We start from the raw sequence: 9,172 nt of genomic DNA on the forward strand, positions 1-9,172 counted from the left end.
GCTTTCTGCTTCTTTACAGGGGGGCCTCCGGCCTCAGGGACAATGGAGCTGCTGGGTGGGGGGCCTGCTGGAGGAGGCGACAGAACACCAGATGCCACTTTCTTGGGCCCTTTCTTAGGTGATTCGGCTGGAAGAGTCTTCATACACTTTTCGTTTCACAGTGGCCTTTATCTGAGCCCCTGCGGGTGAAGAGTCAGCCAGGGGATGCAGCTGCATCCTCAGCTCCCTGAGCTGCGTGAAGGCGTCGCCAGCTGCCGAGAAGATCTCTCCGACCTTGGTGGACGCTGACGTCATGGCTCCGCGCGCCTCCTCACGGAGACGCTGCCGCCGCCACCGCCACACGAGCTGGGACCAGATTTAGATTTTTAGATTACATTAAAATGATCTAAATGTTTTAAAAGCTTTGGTTAAAATTTTGTAGTGTCAAAGCATTTCTTAAGATATAGCTTAAGGGGAGCTCTGGTGGCAAGAAACTGCACTGCAATCCCAGAGGCTCACGGTTCAAATCCACCAGATGCTCTGCCGGGAAAAGGAGGGACAATCTCCTCCTGTACCAGTCATATCCGATTTGACGGTACACACACACACACACAATAATAAAATATGAAAAAAATAAAAAAAGATATAGCTTAAATTTTTTCACATTCATTTATGGCACTTACACATATGTAAACATACCCATATTTTCAATAAAGCAAAAATCTTGTTATTGAGTTGATTTTGCCTCATAGTCACCTTGTACAGGTATGCCTCAGATTTTCAAAAGTTTTCTTTATATCGCCTTGCTTTTATTTAAAGTCAACTTGAGTGTCTGCTTTTGCTAAATAAAAGAAATCTGACGACATTTGTTTTACTTAAAAGGTGAAAATTGAAACTACTGGTTAGCATTCTTTTTGCATCAAGCTGGTAAAAGAGACATTGAAATAAGAGCAGTGAGAGTCACTCCATCATGCTCCTTCTCTGGAAACTACAGTCATCATCTCAGCATCAAAGCTATGTCTGTGTCTGAGCATTATATATCTCTGTGATTTTTAGGTTTTATTGTGTTATTGAGTATGTTTTCAGGATTATGAGAATGCTCAAAATTATTTCCTATATAAATTAAGGTCAGTTGCTTCTTTTTTTGTACATTATTCTGTTTATAAAAGGTATTCATAATCCTTTGGAAGCAGGAGTGGCTTCCACTTCCTAAACAACATGCCTCTGGAAATGAAGAACTTTGATAAATGTAGATAGTTGCAGAGGGGATTCAGGCATTTTGTTCATAGGGTCACTATGAGTCATTCATGACTCGAAGACAATCAACAACAACAATAATTCATAAACCTTTCTGCTAAGATTAGTAGCAGACTGGTTACAAGAATTGCAGAGTCAACACTGTCCCAAATGTTTTATTTGCTGGATAACTCCATAATTTCCAACATCAATAGTCCTTCCTTTTGTTCAGTTCCCTCACTCGTCTAGGTCTCTTGGGTTGGGTGGTTCACTGGAAGGACTCTCAGACACTTAGTTTCTTTAGAAATGATTCACATGTCTGTAGGTATGCAGGCTGGTTTTGCGGAGACTGGTGAATGTTGTAGACTATCAGTTGCAGTGTAGCTGGAAAGTGGGCATACCCCCCACCATCCCCCCACCCCCCCACCAAAAAAGAGAGCTAGTCCTGAGGACTCAGGTGCTTATATAAGCATCTAAAAGAGAGGAGTTTGTATCACTCCCTAATCCTCTCTCCTTAATACAGTAAATACTTCAGCACAAAATTAAAAGTTAATCAATGGCTAGAAAAACATTCTGAATGTTAAACCTTTGGCACCATAGTTTCATAGATGTGCTCTGATTTTTGTCTCTGAAAAAAAAAAAAGTACTGTATACTTACTTACTCACTGCTGTGGAGTAGGAACCAACATGTAGCTGAGTGGATTTTCCAAGTTTATGAAGCACATGACAGGAGTTTGTATTTTTCCCTTGAGCCTCTGGTGTATTTGAACTAATGGAGAAGTGGTCAGCCTTTGACTTAGGAGTGCAACTGTCTATGGACTATGCCACTGGAGTTCTCTCTTTTGTTCCCTCTTCCTTACTTACCAGAAAGTTGTAAGTAATTATCAGGTGCTTCTTTCCATTGCTTTTCTCAGATTCCATCTGTGGGCTAATTAGTGTGTATTAATTATGAACCTTGATGGTTAAGGTGGTTTGTCAATTTGCCTATCTATGATTATCTGGTTTGGCAGTCATGTGCAATCATTCTCTCAATGAGATCTGATTTAACATTCCCTTGATAAGATACAAGCATTTCCTCAGTTAGATCTGATTTGATGTAATCACGTCATAATTAGAACACCTGTAAGTAACCAATCAGTTGAAAATAAAATTCCTCAAGGGTGTGACCTGCCTCTGGCAAAATTCTCTTGTTTGTTTGGGATCGTACATCTGGCTTGTTACCATCAGACTTGTGGTTTTGCTGGCTGATCCTGAGTTTATTAGCCTCTGAAACTAGCCGACTTTCTTCTGATCTACATGTCAGCTCCTGTAGCTACAAAAGTCACAGGGAATCTCTAGCCTGATGTCTGATCCTCAGACTTGGAGCATACTGATTTCTAATGATAACGTGAGTCACATTTGTGTGCTTTGTTGATTTTGTTTCTTTAGAGAAGCCAGTTTGAGACATAGGATGAAAGTGTCAAAAATCATCTTGGACATTTATGAAAAGCATGTTACTATCCAAAGAATATTTAGAGTCTATTTTACATTGAAGAATTTTTCTGAGTTTGAGTGAAGTTACCTGAGCCTTCATTACAGGTAAAAGACAAATTTTAAAAGTTGTCTTAACAAAATCCAATGAACTCTGTTATAGGACAGAACGTGCTCTTAGGGCTTTATTATAATATTTACAAATGTAGTTTTCAGGTCTTTCTTGGAACCACCAAGATGAAATTCTAACTATGAACATGTGGGTTAATAGTCTGAGCACAGAATGTGTCTTCCAGATATTTTAAGATTGAGTTTGAGGTTTTGGGTGATGTGGTATTGTTGTTAGGTGCCGTCAAGTCATAGACAACTCATAGTGACCCTATGAACAAAAGGCCTGAACACTGTTCAGAGTGTTTCCGGAGGCAAGACATTTCGGAAGTGGATGCCACTCCTGCTTCCAAGATTGTTATAACTGGTAAGCTCCACCAAAATACTGTCCACTATGGGTAACTATTATCATATTTGGCACATCAGTGTCAGTGTTTACCATCACAGCAACCACGGGTTACTTCTGTACAGCTCACAGACCAGTGCTATACCACCTAGAAGAATGTTTGACACATTTTAAATTCTTTATAGTCTCCTGTTTTTCATTTCATTGTCATTTTTGCAATTAGTGCATCTTCTCTTTAAATGCTTTCAGCACACTGTAGATATGGGGCCAGAGAGTTCTAAAGTTGATTTTATTTCGATCTCCATTGGCAGACTGAATATAGCTCACTATAATAATAGCAAGTGTTAAGAAAATGGCCAGTGGCAGCAAGCAATAAATTTTTAAAAGGATGTGGAGATATTGGAACTCTCATACACTGTTGATGGGATTGTAAATTGGTACAACCACTCTGGAAGGCAGTTGGGCATTTTCTCAAAAAGCTGAACATACCATATGATCCAGTTATACTACTGTTAGGAATATACTTGAAGAAAAACAGAACTGAGATATAAATGTAGAGTTGCATACCAATGCTTATAGCAGCATTATTCACAATAGCAAGATCATGGAAATAGCCCAAATATCCATCCACAAATGACTGGATTCAGGAGCTGTGGTATATTCACATGAAGGAATAATATGCAGCACTCAGGAATGACAGTTTTTGAAATATGCATAACATGGGAGAGGCTAGAAAGCATTATGCTGAGTGAACTAGCTCAGATGCATAAGAACAAATACTGTGTAAGACTTAATTATTGTAAAAACAGAAGGATAATCAGTGAGGTGTGTATAGATATACAAAGGAGAAAGAGGATAGGAAAGGGAAGGGAAAGGACAGGAGCAAATCAAGGGGTTGAATTGGTTGGTGGGTGGAGGGAGGGAGCAAATTAAAAACACCAGTGTACATGAATGAAACCCAATTAAAAAAAAATCAAAATGAAAAAGGAGGGGAAAGAAAAGTAGCCAATGTAAGTATCCCTTAGTGGTTTTGAGAAAATAAAGAGATCTTTAATAATATTTTCCTGATTATAATTCAATTATGAAGATTTTTTTATGGGGAAATAATCTTGCTTTATCTTCAAATTCTTTACCCCAGAGTCTTTTTTTTATTTACTTTCTTGCCTGCTTGTCTTTGGTCAAATTAATAAGAGTTTTCAGATGTTAAATTAAACACCAGAGGGAGCCATATAATGCCATTAATATCGTTCAAACTTGTTAATAGGAAAAACAAAATCAATTAAATGTTTAATTTGTGATACTCTAGATTCAAAATACAGGCACTGCTCATTTATATTACCTATTAAACAAATACATAATTTAGCAATTATCATGCTTTTTTACTATTCCTTATTTACTAATTCATTCAAAAAAGAAAGTTCCCCAATACACTATTTTATGGTTGTTGAAATATTTCAGGATACAAATATTATGCAAGAGAATAGTGTATCTTCCTCAATTATTCAGTAAAAAAAAAATGTCCACCTGTAAAGGTAAGTTCTAATGAAAAATATCCAATGGTGAAAGTTAGATATCCAACCATACACGTTTGTTAGAGTAAAATCATTTATATACGACATCAGAAAGTAATAGAATACCATTCTCCTCTCTACCATTAATTATAGCATCTGTAAAATCAGAGAGAGTTGGTAGTTAGAAAACCATTTAGGGACACATTCTATGTTTTTACTTGGAGGAAAAGAATATACATAGTTTTATTGCTACTCTTTGCCCCTACTTTATTATCTTCCTCCTTAGTCTCACCATGGACATACTCTCTCAGTGTTGTCAGATGCATGATGTTGTTGCTTTGCCACTATCATATATAACATTAAAAACAGTGAGCAGGCAGCCACATCAGTGTGAATTGGTTTCTCTCACTCACAGAATGTTCTTTACTCTCTAAAATCAAAATTTCAGGTCTTATATTGTGAAACTTATACAAACGAGTACATTTGTCAGTCATCCCACAAGCACTAAAGTCATATTTAGTCATTTTTTATGACAATGATTTTTTTTTTTCAGTTTTTACTTTTTTGTTCTGCACCCCCTGGTCTTTTGTTGTTGTTGTTATTGTTTCTTCTGGTCTTTTGACCAGCCTGGTGACTTAGTACTAGGAAGTTGTACTGCAATCCCAGAGGCAAGTATTTTGAATCCATGAGCTGTTCTGTGGGGAGAAAAAGGTGGACAATCTCCTCCCTGCAATTTACTGCATCTGAAAACTCACTAGAAGGTCAGCTATGGGTCCTTTGATTCAATAGCAAAAAAGAAGAAGAACTGATTCAGGCCTGTAGATTTTTGTCTGTTGTTATGTGCCCTTGGGTAGACTACAACTCATAACAATCCAATGCTGTTGTTGTTGTTGTTGTTGTTGTTGTTGTTGTTGTTGTTGTTGTTATGTGCCATTGAGTTGCCTGAGAATTATAGTCACCCTACGTACAACAGCCCTAAACTCTGTCCTATCTCCAGCACACCTACCCTCACTACCCCAGTCACTGAATCAATCCATCTCATCAAGGGTCTTCCTCTCCTGCACTGTCCTTCCACCCTCCCAAGCATGACGTCCCTTTCCAAGGACTGGTTCTTTCTTGTAACATGTCCAAAGTATGTCAGACAAAGCTTCAGAATCCTTGCCTCCAAGGAGAAACCTGGCTTCATCCTCTTCAGGACAAACCTGTTTCTTTTTCTCCATGGTATATGCAATACTCAAACATCACAGCTCAAAGGCATCAATTCTCCTTCTATTCTCCCTAGTCATTGTCCAGCTCTCTGATGCACAGCAAGTGATTGCAAAGACCATGACATGTGAGGCACACCTTAGGCTCCAGACTGACATAGTTGCACTTCAGTATTTTAGAGATGTCACTAACTGAATATTTCCCCTTTACGTCTTTTAATTGCCTGGCTGCTGGTGTCAAGAGTGTTGATTGTAGAGCCAAGCAAAGCAAAACTGTGAACAATCTCAATTTTTTCACCACCCATTATGATGCTGCCAATCAGTCCAGTGGTGAGAATCTTTGTTTTCTTGATATTAAGCCTCAATTCATACAGAAGACTGCAGTCCTTGACCTTCCACAGCAAGTACTTCAGGTCTTCCTCAGTTTCAGCAAGCAGGGTGTGTCAGCTATCTACATAACACAGATTGTTGATGAATCTTCTTCCAATCCTGATGCCACATTTCTCCTCATAGAGCCCAGCCTCACGGATAATCTGTTCTGCATAAAGATTGAAGTGGTATGGAGACAGGATACAGCCCTGGCATACACCTTTCCTAATTTTGAACCATGCATTGTTTCCTTGCTTTGTTCTGATGACTCCTCTTGGTCCAAGTATAGGTTTCACATTAGCACAATCATGTGTTCTGGGATTCTCATTCTTCTCAGAGTTAGCCACAGTTTATGATCCACAAAGTCAAATTCCTTTGTGCAATCAATGGATCAAAGATAGACATTCTTCTGGTACTCCTTGCTTTCAGCCAAGATCCATCTAACATTAGCTAAAACATCCCTGGTACAATGATCCAGTTTAAACCCAGGCTGCCCTTCTGGTAGTTCTCTGTTGATGTGCTCTTCCATTCATTTTTGGATAATTTTCAGCAGAATCTTGTTCACATGTGATATTAATGATATTGTTGGATAATTTCAGGCTGGAAACTAAGGTGCACCTGATCCGGGTTTATAGTCTTTTCAGTTACGTGGTATGCTTCAGAGAGTTGGACGGTGAATAGGGATAATAGAAAGAGTATTGATGCTTTTGAGCTGTGATGCTGGAGAAGAGTATTGAATATACCATGGGCTGCTAGGAGAACAAACTGGAGAAGGTGAAACCAGAATGCTCCCTGGAGTCAGGGTCAAGGATTCTGAAGCTTTGTCTGTCATACTTTGGGCATGCTGCAAGAAGGGACCGGTCTTTAGAGAGGGACATCATGTTTGGCAGAGTGGAGGGGTGGCGAAAGAGAGGAAGACCTTCGATGAGATGGATCTATTCTGTGACTGGAGTGGTGGGAATAAGTGCATTTGGGATGGATCGGCTGGAACAGGATAGAATGGCATTTAGAGCTCTTATACATAGGGTCTCTATGAGTCATAAGCGACTTGATGACACGTAACAACAACAACAACAACATGAGATCACCTTTCTTTGGAATAGGAACAGATATAGATCTCTTCCAATTAGTTGGCTAAGTAGTTGTTCTCCAGATTTCTTGGCACAACTTGATGAGCACACCTAAGGCAGCATCTGTTAGTTGAAATATGTTAATTGGTTTACCATCAATTCCTGTGACCTTATTCTTAGCCAATTCTTTCAGAGCAGTCTGAACTTCTTCCTTCATCACCATAGGTTCTTGCTCTATGTTGTTTCATTAAATTATTCTGTGTCTGCCAATTCCTTTTTATTATAATGACTCTGTATACTCTTTCCATCTTCTTTTAATACTTGTGGGATCATTCAGTATTTTGCCCAAAGCATCCTTAAGTATTGCAACTCGAGGCTTGAATGTCCTCTTCAGTTCCTTGTGCTGAGTGAGTTCGGCCCCTTTGATTTTCTGACTCCAGCTCTTTGCACATTTCATTATAATACTTGACTTTGTCTTATCGTGTCTTTGACATTTCCTGTTCAGCTCCTTAATGTCTTGATTTCTTCCTTCTGCTTTGGTTTCTCGGCTCTCCAGTGCAATATTCAGTCTCTTCTGACATCCATTAGCTCAAAATCCTGCCCTGTCTTGAGCCAATCTCATTATCTCTGACACACCTTACCCCATTATGCCAGTTACTGTATCATCCAGGGTCTTCTTCTCTTGCACTGTCTCTTCATCCTTCCAAGCATGATGTCTTCTCTGACTGTTGGGCCTCTTATTATAGACACAGAGTTAGAAAATCATTCATGTGGCCTGTGACTATAGTTTTGAAAAAAATATTACAAGAAAGTCCTATGCTTTAATAAAAATATAATTTCAAACAAGCCTTAAAATGGTGAGTTCCATTTTGACACACCCTGAGAATTTTCCTTTCCACACAAATATTCCGAATCAGAATCAACATTTCTAACTAGGTCCTTTGGTGATGCTTTTAGATCCTCAGATGAATCTTACATGCATACAACAATTACCTGTGGGAGAAGTATGGGCAAACTCCTCCTGTATAATTAACTGCTTCTGAAAACCCACTGGGGGGGTCAGCCATCATCAGTCAATGTCACACAACAGCAACAATTTAAGAAACCTGGGGTAAAAATAAAATTTCCCAGCAGTGCCTCAAAATCGAGCTAACTAGTTGGAAGTCCTGCTTATAAGACTTTCTCTAAAAGTATGAAATCTCCTGTTGTTGCTGTCTATGATACCCAGTGGGTTCCAATCCCTAGCCACCTTATGGAACAGAGTTTAACTGCTTCGTATGATTTCCTAAGCAGTAATGGAACAAGATTGCTAGGTCTTTTTTGCCACATTGAGCAGCTATTGAGTTCAAACTTCTGACATTTTGGTTAGAGGTAAAGTGCTTAATTATTATGCCATTAAGATGTTCTGATGATAAGGTATTTTTTGAACTCTGTTGTGATTGTATTATGAAAATGAAAAGAAAGTCCATGCTATACGTATCTCACTGAAGGAAATACATAATTGAAACTTCTTGGAATATTAAAACAATCATAGAAAAATAGGTAAGTTGTTGTTGTATCCTGTCGAGTCAGAGCTGACCCTCTAGCTGACTCTCCAACAGGTTTTTCAGAGGTTGTTAATGACATGGGAGGAGATTGTCCATCCTACTCTGGCAGGAGCAGTTGGGGCTGCAACACAGCTTCTTACCAGGAGGCCACCAGGGCATTGTTTTTAACTTTAATATATTACCAGACTAAATTTACATGTTTAATTATTTATTAAAATTACAAGCTAAACTGATATATATTTTTTTTCTATATTTTATTAATTTTCATAAACATTTACAGAGATTTTGGGTTTCCATTCATTCATTGTTGCACTATTCTCTCTACCCTCCT

At 38.7% G+C, this 9,172-nt stretch overlaps 1 pseudogene; it reads right to left on the bottom strand.

Annotated features, from left to right (window-relative positions):
* The window catches only part of LOC102868410, a 6,398-nt pseudogene extending 6,104 nt beyond the window's left edge, over positions 1 to 294 (bottom strand).
* Positions 295 to 9,172: the final 8,878 nt, after the last annotated feature.

This window comes from Elephantulus edwardii, unplaced genomic scaffold (assembly GCF_000299155.1).
Source record: "Elephantulus edwardii isolate Elephantulus edwardi_28Jun2011 unplaced genomic scaffold, EleEdw1.0 scaffold00124, whole genome shotgun sequence".
Taxonomy (NCBI): Eukaryota; Metazoa; Chordata; class Mammalia; order Macroscelidea; family Macroscelididae; genus Elephantulus; species Elephantulus edwardii.